Source organism: Dioscorea cayenensis, chromosome 20, assembly GCF_009730915.1.
Source record: "Dioscorea cayenensis subsp. rotundata cultivar TDr96_F1 chromosome 20, TDr96_F1_v2_PseudoChromosome.rev07_lg8_w22 25.fasta, whole genome shotgun sequence".
NCBI classification, from domain to species: Eukaryota; Viridiplantae; Streptophyta; class Magnoliopsida; order Dioscoreales; family Dioscoreaceae; genus Dioscorea; species Dioscorea cayenensis.
In genome coordinates, this window is record NC_052490.1 from 3,922,685 (window position 1) to 3,934,190 (window position 11,506).

At 36.0% G+C, this 11,506-nt stretch overlaps 1 long non-coding RNA gene across 2 annotated transcripts; it reads right to left on the reverse strand.

Moving 5' to 3' along the window:
• Positions 1–2,083: 2,083 nt before the first annotated feature.
• On the reverse strand, positions 2,084–9,190 carry LOC120251897. 2 transcript variants are annotated; one of them, XR_005533517.1, is made up of 3 exons: positions 9,148–9,190; positions 8,649–9,030; positions 2,084–2,112 (listed from the first exon to the last, which is right to left on the reverse strand). It is a non-coding gene; the product is annotated as an uncharacterized LOC120251897 (long non-coding RNA). The 2 variants fall into 2 exon arrangements; XR_005533516.1 differs by lacking the exon at positions 2,084–2,112 and having other exon boundaries at positions 8,489–9,030.
• Between the last annotated feature and the right edge of the window lie 2,316 nt (positions 9,191–11,506).

Consider the following 11,506-nt stretch of genomic DNA (forward strand, 5'->3'; position numbering starts at 1 on the left):
GTTGTATTATTCGAACATCAGCTGGTCTGGACATATACACAGAAGTGTTGGGCTACGGTCTTGATGTCGGACGGAGTATGGGGGGTGTGGTGTTGATGGTGATGAGGTTTTTTTACCCACTATCGCAGTAGCGGTCCTCACTGTTCGGCCTAATAAGAGGCGGTATGGTGGACTTGGTTGATGTTTAGTACCCGATTTAGGTGGAACATAGAAATCCCAATTGGGCAATACACCAACAAACTGGAGATCACCACATAGAGTCTTAGTGGGACAACGTCAAGGGTATGAAGACCTTGACAACTTTTGAACTTAGTTGATGAGTCCATAAGTGTATCGGTCATCAAGTAATAAACCTCTTGCGCAAGCACGAGAAGGGTCGTATTCCTTGGAGTCCCAAGAGCTGCTATTACTTCCTCCTAGATGGCATTATCTAAGCTACCAAATATAGGTTTAAAAAAAGGTATGAAAATAATAAAAAAAGTTATAAACAAATGGACTAAGGTACACCACATAAGCACATTATGGAAGCAATTGACAACGAAGGAGCGAGGCCCCCTGGTGAGGATCCCCTTGGGACTACTAACACTAGAAGGATGTTAGAATTACAAAGGCAATGGTGGTTTTGGGTCAAGAGACATTCTAAAGTAGGTTATCCCCAATGGTCAAAGTGATTAACCCCTAATCCCATACAGGTATTAGCTCATAATCTCTTCAAGCCAAATCCTCCTACAATTGCATTACGCCTAGGGGAATCTCTAATTAGTGGCAAACACAATATCTGGGTTCATCCCTAATGGTTGGAGAGGTACGAAATACTCAATGGTCATGGTAGATTTATATATGAATCCCTTTCAAGCTAAGAGAGTATAATACAAGAGCGATGGTCACGCAACCAAGTACAACCTAGAAGTTAAACCATAGAGTTCTCATGCAACCCAACACATCAATGAACACAAAGCTTGAACCACAAACTAAACCAATTGCACTAGAAGTAAATTACAACATCCACACAAGCAAGTTTATCCCAAGGTTAACCGAATACCCAGTTTCCTTGGGAGTCTAGTTCCATATCATAAAGAAAGAAAGCTTATAATATAAGTAAATTATGAAGAATCTCATAAACAAACTCCCTTAGATGTAGAGTAGAGATGGTGACAAGAATCTGGTGGATCGGCGCTGATGAACTCCTAGATGCTCTCCCTTGACTTTGATCTTCTTCTTAATTTCATTTGTCTCTCAGATATGCTTTTTCCAACCATCAAAAAGCCCTAGAAGATGATAGCTAGAAAGGATGGCCAAAAACCCCTTCTATGATGCCCTAGGAATCCTTTAAAACCCCTCTAATGTTTTTTTCACGGCCTCGCTTGCGGTCGCAAGGATGCTCGCAAGCCTCTCGGGATTTCTGCTGAAATTTCAGTAAAGTGCTACAGTGTCATCTACAGTGTTTTGTTGCAGTAATACTACTACATCGATACTGCTATAATACAGGTATGTAATTTCTCCAACTTGCTTGCGGGCATCCTGATGGTCACAAGGTTACCCACAAAGACAAAGCCGAGACTTTATCGTTGCTTCAATCCTTCATGCTACAGTACTTGCTACAGTTTTGCTGTGATACCGGGCCTCTAAAATGTTGTTTTTGTTGTTGCTTTCTTCCGGAATTGTGTTGTCAAGCTCACCTAGGCTTCTTTGAAGCCTATAACATGAATGGAACCAATTAAACTACAAAATAGGCATCGATTTATCACAATATGAGTCAATAGTGTGAAACTTATACTTATAAAATACATACATTTAGGGAGTTATCATTAGTCACAATGGCGGCTAATTTAGGAGAGGTTTTTCAAATTATTTTTTTAGAGTGTTACAGTATAGTTTTTGCAAAACAGTGACTTCTCAAATTGGATTATTAAATTATGGACTTGCTTTTATGTCTTTAAACATTTTTTTGGAAAATGATTTCATTGATGAGCTTTGAAGCAGATTTTGAACTCTTTTAAACTTTGTTCTAAGCCAAAACTATTATTAGTGAGTATTGGATGTTCTTGATGTTTAAATTGAATCTTGAGCTCATTTTGGAACCCATATTTAGATATATATATATATATATATCTTGATATTTGTAAATGCTAAAATGTTTTAATACTATATGTATACTTGTAAAAGCTTGTCTACTTAAATTTTAAATGGTTTAATTTCATATCCTCTTAGAATTACATTAATTCAGTCACTGGGTGACTTTAGTTACTCACCCATTTCCCCTCTTTCAATGTTTTTAGTAATTAGCAGTGTCATGGTGAAGCAAAATGATTGGCAACTTCATACCTCCTTCATCTTAATTTTGAATTTTGTGCCTGATTATTTTTTAGCATAGTTGCATTGTAGAGGTAACATAGATCCACTAGTGTCATTAACTCTGTATTTGTATTAGTTGCACACTTTCTCATTTCCATTTGGTTGTATCTGTTACTGCATGTCTCTTGGAATCCTATCATCATATTTATGGAAGTTTTTCTTTTGTTGTGCTCTTTGTGTCCCTTATTTTGTATGACCCGTATTTGTGATATTGTGTATCGGATTGTATTAATCAAAGAAATTTGTTAGCCTTGCAGCCACTCAAGGGTTGAGTGGTGTGTGTGTCCCTTCCTGTGTTATCTTGGGGGTTGTGTGGTGGTCCTATGGGACAGATTTGACAACACGTGTATCAACACGACCATGTATTGTAACAAAATGTGGTATTGTAGTTGTAGCATTTAGAAAACAACACAGTCTGGAACATAGCTCTAGCATGGGCTTATATAAATCAGCATGCCTCGTGTACTACAACATCAAGATTGTATTCTCACTTAGGATTTCTTGAATTTTAGTTTAAGGAGAGATACAAAGCTTGTCAAGTGCCAACATGTTGACACTGTGCCTAGTCGTGATTTCTGGACTATTAACGGGTAGACATATGTGTTTTGGGGGGTCTTCCTTCAAATTTTTTGCTAGAGTTTTTTGGGCAACCCTTTAAGGTGGTTTTCTAGATGTTTTTTGGATGAGATTTGGCCAATCTTCTGCAGGACTAAAGATGCCTCTTAAAGGAGAGATCCCTAGCAGCTTGTTAGAGAAGCTATTAGGAAGATGGTTTCGAAAAGATCTGTGAAGCACAAGGAAATTTTCTTTGTCATGTTTTTTTTATTCTTTTTGTATTCTCCCTTAATTATATTTCATGTTTTCTTAGTACGAGTGATAAGTGCTTGAGTATAAGTATTATTAAGTATACTTTTCTTACATTGGGCATCACTTTTATCAGATTTTATGGCACATTCGTGTATACTTGTGTTCTTTCAGTGGATTTAATGTTATGGATACAAGTATGGAAGAAAAGAAGCAAAGATAGATCATGAACATAATTTTTGAGGAATCTCTTGTATCGAACAAGGATCAAGGCACAAGTTGGGATCATAGGTATATGGGTATGTGCCGACCTCCAAAATGTACAAGTGAATTTATAAATTGGTGGGGCAGGAAGGCAGTCATATATATATGCTCCAACTTGTTCAATATTGACGAGAGCTTTGTCAATGTGCTTGAAAAAGAAGATGCGACATGATTTATTGCATGGATGTGTACCCAACCATGCGGCCTCAATGGAAGAAGAAGATTTAGGGGGAGTACTAGTAGCAGTTTACTGTATCAATTCATGTGGTCAAAGTACTATAGTAGTTACTGTTCGCAGTGCGCAAAAAATAAGGAATCTAGAAATTCACATGCCTGTGTGGAATTTCCACACGGCGCGTGTGAAATCCTAATTTCAGCCCTTTAAATATTGCTTTGAAGTTTTGTTTTGGGGATCTTTTGCCTATCTTTTGAAGAGAGCGCGGCTAGGGATTGGAGAGGTTTTTACTGGGATTTTGGAGCGTTTCTATAGCATTCGACATCGATTTCCTTTGGAAGAGAGTTATTGGGGGAGCTTCTGACCGCTTTGATTCGATGGGGTATGTCCTAGGCTTGATGAAGGGATCTTTGAAGAAGAAGAAGAAGAGGCTCTTCAAGACCATCACCACGGAAAGCAAAGGGGTTATGTTTATAGAGTATTTGCATTCACTTTTGATTTCATATTTGCTTTTGTATTGCTCCATGGATAGCTAAACCCCTAGTGATTACTTGGATTTGTAAACCCTAGGATGATTTTGTTTCATTGACTTCTATTATGTTTCTTTAATTGATGTTTTAATTGAGTTTCAATCTTGCATGCTTGTTGTTGTGATTTTTCCTTAGAGTGACACTAGGATTGAGAATTCATCTAGGTAACCTCTTGAATGAGTGACACTTCATTAGGTTAAACTTAGCAAGATTAAAGAGGGTCAAGAGTGTGAGTCGAGAGGTAGCGGAACGTCCCCTTTCCCTTCCAATGTGATTTATCCTACCTCTACATTCCACGAGTTCTTTGTGGTCATGATAGAGTGAAGTGCTAAGAGATTGACTCTCACTGGGGCTTAGTTGTGCGAGCAATAGAGTGAAATGTTGAGAAATCCTTAGTGCTGGGGCTTAACTGTGATTAGGGATCTTTTCGCCAGGACCAAAGGGTTTTATCTACATTAGGGAATAGGGTTCATAACTTGGAATCGCTAGAGCCTCAAGCAGTTCCACACAGTGTGAGGTGTTGAGAGTATACCTTTCCTTCGGGCATAGTATACAGGGCTACTCACGGTTGACCTTAGGTTTTGGATTTCCACGACTCATTAAACTTCAATTAGGAGGCATAATATTAGTCTTGCACTTGAAATAATAGTCCTAGAGTGAGCATTGTCCGAGTACCCCATTTTACCATTGGTTACTTTCTCGGATTTCTATTGCTCGTTCTCTTTTCTTTCACTTTCATTTTTATTTGTCTTGAATCATTTGAATCACAATTATCGATCTATTTCACTTTAGCTAAATAGAAACATTATTTGTTTCTAGACATCTATTCCTTGTGGGTTCGACTACCCACCCGTTGGGTACTTTATTACTTCGACAACCCGTGCACTTGCGGTACACACACGAAAGGGGTGTGTCAATGAAGATTTAAACCTCCTTGGGTATTTCGACATTGATAATCCCTTGGATGTGATTGTTTGTATTTGTTATTAGATATCAAATATATATATTTGAGTTTATTTTTATTGTGATTCATTTGTGTGTAATGAATCCCATGATTTCTTTATGGTGAGGCTCAGTTTCACGTCTGACATATGTGTACGAGATTGAGAAATTTTTATAGGTAGATCTTCCACAATTGAAAGGAATTAAGTATAGACCTAGAGGTGGAGAGTTGAGTATAACAATTATCCCAATTAGGATTACCATATAACTTTGTATTTCACTAAGTGTTCATACAATCATATGGATATGAAAGAGAAATCTTAGTCTAATTTTCTAGGGAATTAGTTACTAATCGCCTTGAGAAAGAAAATAGTATAGATTAGGAAGTCCAAGTTAATCTGCTTCATAGGAAGCATTAATGCAATCATAAGTTGTCTAGGTTAGGAAGAGATTACAATCAAGCTCGGTAGTGGATTAGTTGCTTATCACCTTGTGAAAGAGGGTGAGTATAAATTTAGGAACCTTCGCTGTCCAATCGACTCAAATTTAGTCTGATATCCTAGTTTAGCACCTAGTTAACATCCTAGGGGGTTATTTGTCTGGATACCTTGTTTCTATAACTGATTTCCTCCTTGCAAATTTAGTGTTTTTGTAACTTTTGATTAAATTTGCTTTTGTTTATCATCTTTATTTCATGTCAGCCAGATAATAAATAAAAAACTAGTATAGTACTTCCTATCCTTTGTGGGATCGACAAACTTGCATTTTATAGCACATTTTATACTCATCATTTCACATACAACATACATACTAATCTTTTCCAATGGATGGACATGGTGTTTCTCTAAGCAAAACAATTTAGGTTAGAAAATTTGAAATGCTTTTAAGTCAACTTCTTGAACCTGATCATAACGCAATCATATTTGATTTAATGAAAATTGAATATACTTGGTGGTTTGTATCATAAAATAAACAAAACAACAAGTACAACGATGAAATTGATTATCAGCTTTACATAAGTTAGAACAATTAATAATTAATTTCAAAGTTCAACTTATAAACCTTCTCATGAAAATGTTTGTTTATAGGACATCTTAGATAAAAGCTCATATTACACTTAATATACACGTCTAAAGTTCTAAGCTGCATAGATATTTAGAGACAAGTAACCAATATGTGAAAGGAATTATTTCATCATCTTCTAAGTTCTCATTATTCATTGACACGCACTCACGTTGCATGTAAACCGCAAGTGCACGGGTGTCAAAATAATAAATACCCCGGTGAGTGGGATAGTCGAATCCACAAGGAACAAGGTTACTAGTACTATCTTCTTCTCTGCTATCTAGCCTAATGATAAATGGGATAGTGTGGTGATCTAATGTACGAAGACATGAATACCGGAGATGAATATGCAAGGGTAAAACAGAGGGAGATCTCAGTCAATAAATATGAGGCACCCGGGCAATGCTTCCCCTAGGATCTAACATGAAGATCAAGATTCGCTAAATGCTTCTAAACCAAGTCTAATGAGTCGAGGTAATCCAAGAACAATCAACCCTTGCCTCCAAGCCATCGTAACTAGTCCACTACAAGGTCCCAGTGAAGATATCGCTCAATCCCAACACCTCACACCCCATATGACCGCAATGAGCTCTAGGGATACCTAAGAGTGAAACCAATTGCTAAAGATAGATCCAACCCTATTTCCCGAAGAAGGATCCCTAACCCCCTACAAGGCCCGGAGGAGAAAATCTATCAATCTCACGCCTCACACCAAATATGGTTGCATAGAGTCTAGGGAATACAGAGAAAAAAAAACCACTCAATCGGAAGGGATAAGGGATGCTCCACTATCTCATGACTCACCCTCTCAACCCTCTTTAACCTTGGTGTTCTAACTCTAATGGAGACCTCTCACATTAAAGTAACAAATCATGGAATGTAGATCAATCACAAAGATCAATAACACATGCAAGCAATGAAATTACAAGGTTAAAACTCAAATAAACTTGGATTAACTAGAAACATAAAGTAAATCAATACAAACGAATAGATTATAGGGTTCACATGCCCAAGTACCTACTAGGGTTTAGCACTCCATGGGGTAAGTTACAAAACAATAATGAATACAATGAAAAGCAGCAAAAACCATATTGAAAACCCCCTTGAATTCGTGAAGATTGGCCTTGGTGGGCAGTTCAATATCTTGAAGTACTCCTCTCCGAAGCTAGGTCGCCGGTGGCTTCCCAAATGATATGACGGCGAAGGAGACTATCAAAGTTAGTGAAGAACATCCTCCAAATCAGCAAAGACCTCCTCTCCAAACCCTAGCCGTCTCACCCCTCAAGAGCCGTACAAAAAATCCGATAAAAGTCCCTTAAAAATAGGGCAAACGGTGTATTTATAGCTTAGATTCGCGTCTGTCACGTGCCATCACGCACCCGTATGGATTTTCCACGTGCCCGCATGTACTGCAGGAATTTCCATGTGGGCGTGTAAACAGTAACTTTGCTATAGTATTATTATAGTAAAATTGCTGCAGTTCTTTGCTACAGTGGTTTTCATGAACGCAATTCAAACATTCTCCTCTTGAGGCCGCATAATCGGGCACCCGATCATGTGGTAGGCTATATGACTTTTTCTTCATCGACGTGTCTTTAAATGGTCTTGTAATCTTCACAAAGAGAAGGAACGTGAAGATGTAACTGCCTTTGTGCCCTTCCAACTGGTGAATTGACTTAAATCTCCTTGGAAGTTGGCACACATCTCCCCATTCACAAACTTCTCTTGTGTCTTCATCTTTAAATTGCACAAGAACTCTCAATATCGTGCCTTAATAGGCTATCTTTGTTTCCTTTTCGAATTTTCAATGCATTCACAACCAACATGCATAAAAGAACACCCAATACACGATATGAGACATAAACCATATATAAAATGATGCTCAATGCATGTAAAACACGTATAAAAACATGTTTACTCAAGCACTTATGATTCGTGTAAACATATTTTGCATCTTTTAATTTCATGAACGATGACCTAATTAGATTTTGTTTCATTTAAAGCTATATGGATCTAATTATACTCAAGTGATCCATATGCATACAACACAATCTATCTTCAAATCCTCAAGTATTCTTTCTTTCATCACAAATATAAAAATTCTATGGTTAGCGTTATGTTTTACCACTGGCATGAACTATAACAGCACTAAAGAACTTAAATAAAAACAAACACCATTACTTTTTTTCTGGAACAATCAGTGGTGAGGCATGCATATTTAATTCTCAAGCAATCAGTTCTTAATCATGTTCTTGTTCTTGTAATTATCACACACACGCACACATACTGACAGAGAAATATACACCATAATACATGCACACCATACACATACAAAGAAATATACACCATAATACAAGCACAACACAGATATTTATTCATGAAAGGTCAAGTACTCTTGATAGATTTTGAGAAAAGATAGAGTGAGAGAGAAGGCCATGCATGCATACATGCATGGATGCGAAAAGCAGCATACAGAGGCTGGCCGCATCTTATTCAACACACTAGCTTTGCACATATATATATAGAGAGAGAGAGAGAGAGAAGCGCAACTCATAAAAACCTCACACATCAGATATATAGGATTCAGCAAGCTTCATCTTATTCAACTATATAAAATATGCACCACTCCATGATCTGATCATTGGTTATATTCATGGCTTCTTAGGGTTGTTTGGCTTAGGCATTGGAGTAGAGAAGTGGATACCAGTTTCTGGCCAGCAATTCGTTTTCGATTCTGTACCAGTTCCTGCCATTGAAGTCTCCAACAAACCATGATGTGGAACGGTTGCCCTGTCGTCATCATACATGCCTTCTCTGGCAGCCATGGTTGAAGCCATGAGTAGGACAAACACCACTAGGGTTTTCAGCAGCTTCATGGCCAATATGCTTCTAACCCTACAAACACAAAAGATGAACAAATTAATACATGTGAGAATTGATAAAAAGTCATAATATGTATGTGTATAGATTTTCAAACAGTAATTAAGGAATGGTATAGAGTAGATCATGTACTTATTCTCAAGACAAGTAGTCCTATTGATATTGGGCTTACTTGGTTAATGGCGTATATATATATAGGATAAAGGTTGTTAAGATATATGGGCATATATATGGAGTGGAAGGCAAGAACTAGTGGGCAATTATCAAGACAAATAAAAAGTGGCACTGTTTGTCAAACGCTTTAAAGTAGTTGAGCATATTTAGGGTTTGGGGATAATAAAGCCTAGAGAAAATAATTATTTTCACCTAGTTCTTATGTTGCTATCAATTGACCAAAGTGGCAAACTTACGGTGCATCAACTGATGCTTTCTTTTCATTTCTCTGAGTTTTATCAGGCGCTAGCACAAAAAACAATAATTTCTTGTTTTTTATTCAGTTGTTAATATTATGATTATTAAGTCTATTTCAAAGGAAATTAATATGATATCTAGCACCATTTCAATAACATTAATTTTGGAAAATTATATGATTTGAAGAATGCATGAATTCATATTATTTATAATATATCTGAGATTTAAATCCACCTAATTGAAGCCAAACTCTCGATTAAACACTTTCAAAGCAAACTTAATGAAATCCAACTCGATGAATGCCTAACACTTAATGATAAACTATTAGTTGTCTTAAGAGCTTTATAAAAACTTTATTAACCTGCGGTTTAGTGGAGGAATTTTGAATTGTATAAAACAATTAATTATTATCTATTTAATTTGAAGTACGATATATTTTAAATTTTATAATGATGGATTCGTTGTTTTTGTTAGATGGAGGGATTTTTTTTAGTGAGAATCAGCAACCCCTGTTTTTCATGAGTTTTACCCAGAGAAGTTATAAATTTAAGAAGGAATTAGTGTAAATTAGGGTTTATAAAGAAAAGTACCTATGTATCAAACTTGTGTAATGAGTTCTATCATACTTTGGAGATGGGATATATATATATATATCTTTATCTTTCCAAATATCCATCAATATCTATCCACATTCTCTTACAATCTCTTGCATTTATCTTTACAGCAACCAAAATGATTTTTTAATGTAAATAGCCTGCATTAGGGCATAAACTAGTAATTCGTCATTCAAAATTGACTGCTACCGTGGATCAAATTTGTCCAATAATTGGGATAATAGAGATAAGCTAGGGGCATTTATAGAAAAAAAAAACCATAATTAACTTGCTTCACATATTTTGTTTTTGTTTTGTATCAAAATAGTTCAAGTATAAAATTTAAAAATCGCAGAATTTTGAGAAATGTGATTTCAATTCATGGTAAAAGAACATCACTACCACTACTTCTCTGTTACTTTGCTCAAAATAACAACCCATGTGGGGAATATCTTGGAAGTTATAAATTAAATTCCCTCTCTCTGTTTGTTTTTTTCTAATTTTAAATTAATATCTTTTGAGTTATTTAAACCTTATCATATCTATTTTAAAGAGCTAAACCTAATCCAAATTCCAGTTTGAATTTGAGTAAGACTATCATAACTATTGAATATCGACCATTTCATCTGAATTATAAAAGCAACAGATACCCTCAAAGTAAAATTACTTTATATATTTTATTTTGACAAAATGAATGCAGCATAAGTTATTGCTGTCTTTCTCCGACATGTATGTTAGCATTGTTATTGAATTGCATATAACAAGCATAAACAAGTCCTTAAACTGGTGTTATGATTTTTGTGTCATGATTCATGAGAGTAGCTGCATGAAATGATTTAAGGCCCGTGGATAATTGGTAAAATTTTCAGAAAAACATTCAATAAAATCATATGCAATCGGAAACAAAGACAAATTTCGACATAGACTAACTAATGAACACCTTATTTTAATTAATTTTCAATGAATATCATATTTAAAAAATTTTCTCTAGAAAATGCTGAACTCGTATTGTTATTGACCACCTACTATCAAACAAAAGGGATAATGGTTAACCCAAGCGTATGTGCTGATCAAGTAGTAAAGTGTGTGTAAAGGTATGGTATTAATCCACAGGGAAGATTGAGAGTACTAGTATTAATCCTAATTCCGAAAAGTAGCCTATCCAAAGTTGTAATGTGTGCAAACAAACTAAAGAGAATGGAAAACAAGAATACAAAAATAAAATCGATCGAATAGCAAGGGGAAACGGGATGCTCGAGCATAGAATCCCTCTAGTGTTTTATAAGTGTAGGACAAAGGTTGTATAAGTATAACAATCCTATTTGAACAGAGAGAAATCATAAAATATACTAAACCCATCTTGCAAGGGTGAATAGTAACTGATTTAATACAATGCTGATATAGACACCCCACAACTACATTGCACTCTATGAAATCTCAATGTGAATTAACAAGAATCCATAAGTAGGCAATCCTTCTTGCAAAGA